The sequence below is a fragment of the Oncorhynchus mykiss genome, chromosome 4 (genome assembly GCF_013265735.2).
Source record: "Oncorhynchus mykiss isolate Arlee chromosome 4, USDA_OmykA_1.1, whole genome shotgun sequence".
In the NCBI taxonomy this organism is placed as follows: Eukaryota; Metazoa; Chordata; class Actinopteri; order Salmoniformes; family Salmonidae; genus Oncorhynchus; species Oncorhynchus mykiss.
In genome coordinates, this window is record NC_048568.1 from 29,371,868 (window position 1) to 29,381,195 (window position 9,328).

The following is a 9,328-nucleotide window of genomic DNA, read 5'->3' on the forward strand; positions in this document are numbered from 1 at the left end:
AAACTACTATGGTAACACAGGACCTAGACCAGGTTAGGTTACACTTAGGTCATTAAAACTTGTTTTTCAACCACTCCACAAATTTCTTGTTAACAAACTATAGTTTTGGCAAGTTGGTTAGGACATCTACTTTGTGCATGACACAAGTCATTTTTTCCAACAAATGTTTACAGACAGATTATTTCACTTATAATTCACTGTATCACAATTCCAGTGGGTCAGATGTTTACATACACTAAGTTGACTGTGCCTTTAAACAGCTTGGAAAATTCCAGAAAATGATGTCATGGCTTTAGAAGCTCCTGATAGGCTAATTGACATCATTTGAGTCAATTGGAGGTGTACCTGTGGATGTATTTCAAGGCCTACCTTCAAACTCAGTGCCTTTTTGCTTGACATCATGGGAAAATCAAAAAGAATCAGCCAAGACCTCGGAAAAAAATGTGTAGACCTCCACAAGTCTGGTTTCCAAACACCTGAAGGCACCACATCCATCTGTACAAACAATAGTACGCAAGTATAAACACCATGGGACCACGCAGATGTCATACCGCTCAGGAAGCAGGCACACTGCAGGAAAAATGCCCCAATGTGACCATCAATGAGGATGCATTGTTTGACGAGGTTACTGGCCTGCAAGAGTTCCTAAAGGGGGGATTGCTTGAAGAATGGAAAACATCTGAGACACCGCTCAGTCAGAGATGGAGCACGGTCGTTATCCACTTCAAAGAGAACGACATCCCACACACTAACCTTGCTAGATTAGCGTCTGTTGTCATGTGCTTTCCTGGAAGTAATGCACCAGTGAGGAATGCTGTATATGGCCCAGGAGGCCTGTAAACAGTAGCTATAAAATTGTTTGAGTAAGCTGCATAGATTTCATGACTAGAAGCTCAGAAGATGAAAACGTCAGTTTTTTTTTTGTAAATTGAAATTTGCTATTGTAAATGTTGGCAACACCTCCACCTTTGCAGGATTCGGGGGGATATGGTCACTAGTGTAAACAGTAAATTCATCAGGCTTAAGCCATGTTTCAGTCAGGCCAATCACATCAAGATTATGATCAGTGATTAGTTCATTGACTATAACTGCCTTGGAAGTGAGGGATCTAACATTAAGTAGCCCTATTTTGAGATGTGAGGCTGCTAACAGCCTGCACCCTATCTCATTGTGGAGCTAGGGGAGTTAGAGCCCTGTCTATGTTTGTTGATAAGATGAGAGCACCCCTCCAGCTAGGATGGAGGGGTGCTCTCATCTTATCTACAAACATAGACATGGCTCTAACTCCTCTAGCGCCACAATGAAATAGGGTGCAGGCCAGGCAGCAGGCTGTTAGCCAGCCTGCCAGCTTAGTGGAGTCTGCCACTAGCACAGTCAGTGTAGTCAGCTCAGCTATCCCCATTGAGACCGTGTCTGTGCCTCGACCTGGGTTGGGCAAAACTAAACATGGCGGTGTTCGCCTTAGCAATCTCACTAGGATAAAGACCTCCTCCATTCCTGTCATTATTGAAAGAGATCGTGATACCTCACATCTCAAAATAGGGCTAATTAATGTTAGATCCTTTACTTCAAAGGCAATTATAGTCAATGAACTAATCACTGATCATAATCTTGATGTGATTGGCCTGACTGAAACATGGCTTAAGCCTGATGAATTTACTGTGTTAAATGAGGCCTCACCTCCTGGTTACACTAGTGACCATACTAGTGAGCATAGTGACCATGACCACACTAGTGAGCATCCCGCAAAGGCAGAGGTGTTGCTAACATTTACGATAGCAAATTTCAATTTACAAAAAAAAAAACGACATTTTCGTCTTTTGAGCTTCTAGTCATGAAATCGATGCAGCCTACTCAATCACTTTTTATGGCTACTGTTTACAGGCCTCCTGGGCCATATACAGCATTCCTCATTGAGTTCCCTGAATTCCTATTGGACCTTGTAGTCATAGCAGATAATATTCACATTTTTGGTGACTTTAATATTCACATGGAAAAGTCCACAGACCAACTCCAAAAGGCTTTCGGAGCCATCATCGACTCAGTGGGTTTTGTCCAACATGTCTCTGGACCTACTCAATGTGACCGTCACCGTCATACTCTGGACCTAGTTTTGTCCCATGGAATAAATATTGTGGATCTTAATGTTTTTCCTCATAATCCTGGACTATCGGACCACCATTTTATTACGTTTGCAATTGCAACAAATACTCTGCTCAGACCCCAACCAAGGAGCATCAAAAGTCGTGCTAGAAATTCACAGACAACACAAAGATTCCTTGATGCCCTTTCAGACTCCCTTTGCCTATCCAAGGACGTCAGAGGACAAAAATCCGTTAACCACCTAACTGAGGAACTCAATTTAACCTTGCACAATACCCTAGATGCAGTTGCACCTCTAAAAACTAAAAACATTTCTCATAAGAAACTAGCTCCCTGGTATACAGAAAATACCCGAGCTCTAAAGCAAGCTTCCAGAAAATTGGAACGGAAATGGCGCCAAACCAAACTGGAAGTCTTCCGACTAGCTTAGAAAGACAGTACCTGCTGCTCGATCATCCTATTTTTCCAAGGAAAATAAGAACAATCCGAAATTTATTTTTGATACTGTCACAAAGCTAACTAAAAAACAGAATTCCCCAAGAGAGGATGGCTTTCACTTCAGCAGTAATAAATTCATGAACTTCTTTGAGAAAAAGGATCATGATCATTAGAAAGCAAATCACGGACTCCTCTTTAAATCTGCGTATTCCACCAAAGCTCTGTTGTCCTGAGTCTGCACAACTCTGCCAGGACCTAGGATTAAGAGAGACACTCAAGTGTTTTAGTACTACATCTATTGACACAATGATGAAAATAATCATGGCCTCTCAACCTTCAAGCTGCATACTGGACCCTATTCCAACTAAACTACTGAAAGAGCTGCTTCCTGTGCTTGGCCCTCCTATGTTGAACATAATAAACTGCTCTCTATCCACCGGCTGTGTACCATACGCACTAAAAGTGGCAGTAATAAAGCCTCTCTTGAAAAAACCAAACATTGACCCAGAAAATATAAAAAACTATTGGCCTATATCGAATCTTCCATTCCTCTCAAAAATTTTAGAAAAGGCTGTGGCACAGACACTCACTGCCTTCCTGAAGACAAACAATGTATACAAAATGCTTCAGTCTGGTTTTAGACCCCATCATAGCACTGAGACTGCACTTGTGAAGGTGGTAAATTACCTTTTAATGGCATCAGACCAAGGCCCTGCATCTGTCCTCGTGCTCCTAGACCTTAGTGCTGCTTTTGATACCATTGATCACCACATTCTTTTGGAGAGATTGGAAACCCAAAATGGTCGACACGGATAAGTTATGGCCTGGTTTAGATCTTATCTGTCGGAAAGATATCAGTTTGTCTCTGTGAATGGTTTGTCCTCTGACATATCAACTGTACATTTCAGTGTTCCTCAAGGTTCCGTTTTAGGACCACTATTGTTTCCACTATATATTTTACCTCTTGGGGATGTCATTCGAAAACATCATGTTAACTTTCACTGCTATGCGGATGACACACAGCTGTACATTTCAATGAAACATGGTGAAGCCCCAAAATTGTCCTCGCTAGAAGCCTGTGTTTCAGACATAAGGAAGTGGATGGCTGCAAACTTTCTACTTTTAAACTCGGACAAAACAGAGATGCTTGTTCTAGGTCCCAAGAAACAAAGAGATCTTCTGTTGAATCTGACAATTAATCTTAATGGCTGTACAGTCGTCTCAAATAAAACTGTGAAGGACCTTGGCATTACTCTGGACCCTGATCTCTCTTTTGACGAACATATCAAGACTGTTTCAAGGACAGCTTTTTTCCATCTACGTAACATTGCAAATATCAGAAACTTTCTGTCCAAAAATGATGCAGAAAAATGAATCCATGCTTTTGTCACTTCTAGGTTAGACTACTGCAATGCTCTACTTTTCCGGCTACCCGGATAAAGCACTAAATAAACGTCAGTTAGTGATAAATACGGCTGCTAGAATCCTGACTAGAACCAAAAGATTTGATCATATTACTCCAGTGCTAGCCTCCCTACACTAGCTTCCTGTCAAGGCAAGGGCTGATTTCAAGGTTTTACTGCTAACCTACAAAGCATTACATGGGCTTGCTCCTACCTATCTCTCTGATTTGGTCCTGCCGTACATACCTACACATACAAGTCACAAGACGCAGGCCTCCTAATTGTCCCTAGAATTTCTAAGCAAACAGCTGGAGGCAGGGCTTTCTCCTATAGAGCTCTATTTTTATGGAATGGTCTGCCTACCTATGTGAGAGACGCAAACTCGGTCTCAACCTTTAAGACTTTACTGAATACTCATCTCTTCAGTGGGTCATATGATTGAGTGTAAAGGTGGCCCAGGAGTGTGAAGGTGAACGGAAAGGCTCTGGAGCAACGAACCGCCCTTGCTGTCTCTGCCTGGCCTGTTTCCCTCTTTCCACTGGGATTCTCTGCCTCTAACCCTATTACAGGGGCTGAGTCACTGGCTTACTGGTGCTCTTTCATGCTGTCCCTAGGAGGGGTGCGTCACTTGAGTGGGTTGAGTCACTGATGTGATCTTTCTGTCTGGGTTGGCACCCCCCCTTAGGTTGTGCCATGGTGGAGATCTTTGTGGGCTATACTCGGCATTGTCTCAGGATGGTAAGTTGGTGGTTGAAGATATCCCTCTAGTGGTGTGGGGGCTGTGCTTTGGCAAAGTGGGTGGGGTTACATCCTTCCTGTTTGGCCCTGTCCGCGGGTATCATCAGATGGGGCCACAGTGTCTCCTGATCCCTCCTGTCTTAGCCTCCAGTATTTATGCTGCAGTAGTTTATGTGTCGGGGGGCTAGGGTCCGTTTATTATATCTGGAGTACTTCTCCTGTCTTATCCGGTGTCCTGTGTGAATTTAAGTATGCTCTCTCTAATTCTCTCTTTCTTTCTCTCACTCGGAGACCCTGAGCCCTAGGACCATGCCTGGCATGATGACTCCCTGCTGTCCCCAGTCCACCTGGCCGTGCTGCTGCTCCAGTTTCAACTGTTCTGCCTGCGGCTATGGAATCCTGACCTGTTCACCAGACGTGCTACCTGTCCCAGACCTATTATTTGACCATGCTGGTCATTTATGAACATTTGAACATCTTGGCCATGTTCTGTTATAATCTCTACCCGGCACAGCCAGAAGAGGACTGGCCACCCCTCATAGCCTGGTTCCTCTCTAGGTTTCTTCCTAGGTTCTGGCCTTTCTAGGGAGTTTTTCCTAGCCAACGTGCTTCAACACCTGCATTGCTTGCTGTTTGGGGTTTTAGGCTGGTTTTCTGTACAGCACTTTGAGATATCAGCTGATGTACGAAGGGCTATACATTTGATTTTGATTTGTTTTTGGAGTCGTCACTCTTCAACAGGCCAGGCTTGGTCCTGTTTGTGGGTGAGTCCCAGAAAGCGGGCCAATTATCTACAAATTCTATCTTTTGGGAGGGGCAGAAAACCGTTTTCAACCAGCGATTGAGTTGTGAGACTGCTGCAGAGCTCATCACTCCCCCTAACTGGGAGGGGGCCAGAGACAATTACTCGATGCCGACATCTTTCTATCTGATTTACAGGCTGAAGCTATGTTGCGCTTGGTGTCCTCCGACTATTTCATACGAACATCGTTGGTGGCGACGTGGATAACAATATCCCTATACTCGCCAGTTTTAGCTTTAGCCAGCACCATCTTCAGATTAGATTTAACGTCAGTAGCCCTGCCCCCTGGTAAACAGTGTACAGTCGTGGCCAAAAGTTTTGAGAATTACACAAATATTAATTTCCACAAAGTTTGCTGCTTCAGTGTCTTTAGATATTTTTGTCAGATGATACTATGGAATACTGAAGTATAATTACAAGCATTTCATAAGTGTCAAAGGCTTTCATTGACAATTACATTAAGTTGATGCAGAGTCAATATTTGCTTTGTTGACCCTTCTTTTTCATGACCTCTACAATCCGCCCTGGCCTGCTGTCAATTATATTTTGGGTCACATCCTGATGGCAGCCAATTCTTACATAATCAATGCTTGGAGTTTGTCAGAATTTATTTTTTGTTTGTTTGTCCACCTGCCTTTTCAGGATTGACCACAAGTTCTCAATGGGATTAAGGTCTGGGGAGTTTCCTGGCCATGGACCCAAAATATCTGTTTTGTTCCCAGAGCCAAAAAAGGTATCACTTTTGCCTTATGGCAAGGTGCTCCATCATGTTGGAAAAGGCATTGTTCATCACCAAACTGTTCCTGGATGGTTGGGAGAAGTTGCTCTAGGAGGATGTGTTGGTACCATTATTTATTCATGGCTGTGTTCTTTGGCAAAATTCTGAGTGAGCCCACTCCCTTGGCTGAGAAGCAACCCCACACATGAATGGTCTCAGGATGCTTTACTGTTGGCATGACACAGGACTGATGGTAGCATGCACATTGTCTTCTCCGGACAAGCTTTATACCGGATGCCCCAAACAATCGGAAAGAGGATTCATTAGAGAAAATGACTTTACCCCAGTCCTAAGCAGTCCAATCCCTGTACCTTTTGCAGAATATCAGTCTGTCCCTGATGTTTTTCCTGGAGAGAAGTGGCTTCTTTACTGCCCTTCTTGACACCAGGCCATCCTCCAAAAGTCTTCGCCTCACTGTGCGTGCAGATGCACGCACACCTGCCTGCTGCCATTCCTGACCAAGCTCTGTACTGGTGGTTCCCCGAAACCGCAGCTGAATCAACTTTAGGAGACGGTCGGTCCTGGCGCTTGCTGGACTTTCTTGAGCGCCCTGAAGCCTTCTTCACAACAATTGAACCGCTCTCCTTGAAGTTCTTGATGATCCGATAAATGGTTGATTTAGGTGAAATCTTACTGGCAGAAATATCCTTGCCTGTGAAGCCCTTTTGGTGCAAAGCAATGATGACGGCACATGTTTCCTTGCAGGTAACCATGGTTGACAGAGGAAGAACAATGATTCCAAGCACCACCCTTCTTTTGAAGCTTCCAGTCTATTATTCGAACTCAATCAGTATGACAGAGTGATCTCCAGCCGTGTCCTCATCAACACTCACACCTGTGTTAACGAGAAAATCACTGACATGATGTCAGACGGTCCTTTTGTGGCAGGGCTGAAATGCAGTGGAAATGTTTTTTGGGGGATTCAGTTCATTTGCATGGCAAAGAGGGACTTTGCAATTAATTGCAATTCATCTGATCACTCTTCATAACATTCGGGAGCATATGCAAAATGCCATCATACAAACTGAGGCAGCAGACTTTGAAAATTAATATTTGTGTCATTCTCAAAACTTTTGGCCACGACTGTATGAGTGCTGGATGATTCGTGTTAAGTCTAATACTGCATGTAATGGAGTCGCCAATGACTAGTGTTTTCAATTTGTCAGAGCTAATGGTGGGAGGCTTCGGCATCTCAGACCCCGTAACGGGAGGAGTAGAGTCCAGAGAAGGCTCGGCCTCAGACTCGCTGCTTAATTAGGAAAACCGTTTGAAAGTTTCTGTCGGCTGGATCCTTCCAGAAGCCATGAGAAAATTGTCCGGCTGCGGTGACTGTGCGAGGTCATTTATACTACTATCTGTACTTACTGGTGGCACAGACGCTGTTTCATCCTTTCCTACTCTTAAATTACCCTTGCCTAAAGATTGTGTCTGAAGCTGAGCTATCCTCGCCGTAAGGCGATCGTTCTCCTGTATATTATGAGTACAGCGACTGCAATTAGAAGGCATCATGTTAATGTTACTACTTAGCTTCGGCTGTTGGAGGTCCTGACGAATCTAGAAGAAAAAGAAACGCACACCTATTTAGGCGAGGTGCTGGCTAGTGGAGTAGAACACCTATTTAGGCGAGGTGCTGGCTAGTGGAGTAGAACACCTATTAAGACGAGGTGCTGGCTAGCGGAGTAGAAAACTTGAAAATAAAAGAGAGCCGCACACTCTAGGAGCTCAGATGCAAAAATGTAATTACCAACGTTTCGACAGCCAAGCTGTCTTCATCAGGGTATAATCACAAACACTGTGGGATGACGACTTGTTTTATATAGTGTCAAAAGACACAGGTGTCTGTAATCACGGCCAAGAGTGGCCTAATATCATTGGTTATTTATCAAATATTAAAATGGCATACAAAGAACAGCATACAAACAACAAATGGATAGCATACGATCATAAATTCATTTTCGACTACACAAGCTTACAAACAATTACAATGGCAAAGTCACAATAATCACAAGAATGGCTTCAGATCAAAGTCTACATTGAGACCGAAAGGAGCAAGGGTCTTTAAGTTAAAGATCCAGGCTGCCTCGCAGACCCCGTTTTGTAGGCCTGCGGACCAATTTCACACAGGTCTCAATTTACTGTTGACTTAGAATAATAGAATACACATGGTGCAATTTCACTCAGTGGGGGTCTCAATTTACTGTTGACTTAGAATACACATGGTGCAATTTCGACATTTGTTTGTTCAACAGCAGTCACTCAGTTAGCCCATGTCAGCAATTATTTTTAACGTTTGATTGGTAAGTTAGTCTAGCGGCCAGCTATGTAAACTTTAGTAAAACCTACTGAATTGGGGCCCATTGATCATCAGTTATCATATTCAAAACTGCAAACATTTTCTTCCACCTTATGGCATTATGTGTAGAATTGCAAGAAATTTGCTGTAAAACAGCACATTTTTCTTTCCTTTCCATAGCAAAATAAGTAGAATTGCAACATTCTCTATCCACCCAAGGCAAAATGTGTAGAATTTCAGGAAATTAACTTTAAAACTCAAATGTTTTGTTCGCAAGTTGGGCATGGTGTGGGTACGCAGACCCACTGCGGCCCCCCATGATGAATTATGTTTTTTTGTGGCCCCCACCCCTATCAGTTGCCCGTCTCTGGCTTAGGTTGTTACGAGTGTACTGATATAAATAGGACACGTGACAACTTTGAGAAAAACACTTTATACCCAAGTTGTGCACACACGTATCTGACATTGTGTTAACTAACCTCCAGACGAGCTGCAATGCTATACAACTCTCCTTCCGTGGCCTCAAACTGCTCTTAAATGCAAGTAAAACTAAACGCATTCAACGGATTGCTGCCCACCCACCTAGCATCACTACTCTGGATGGTTCTGACTTAGAATATGTGGGCAACTACAAATATCTAGGTGTCTGGTAAGACTGCAAACTCTCCTTCCAGACTCACATTAAGCATCTCCAATCCAAAATTAAATCTAGAATCGGCCTCCTATTTCACAACAAAGCATCCTTCACTCATGCTGCCAAACATCCCCTCGTA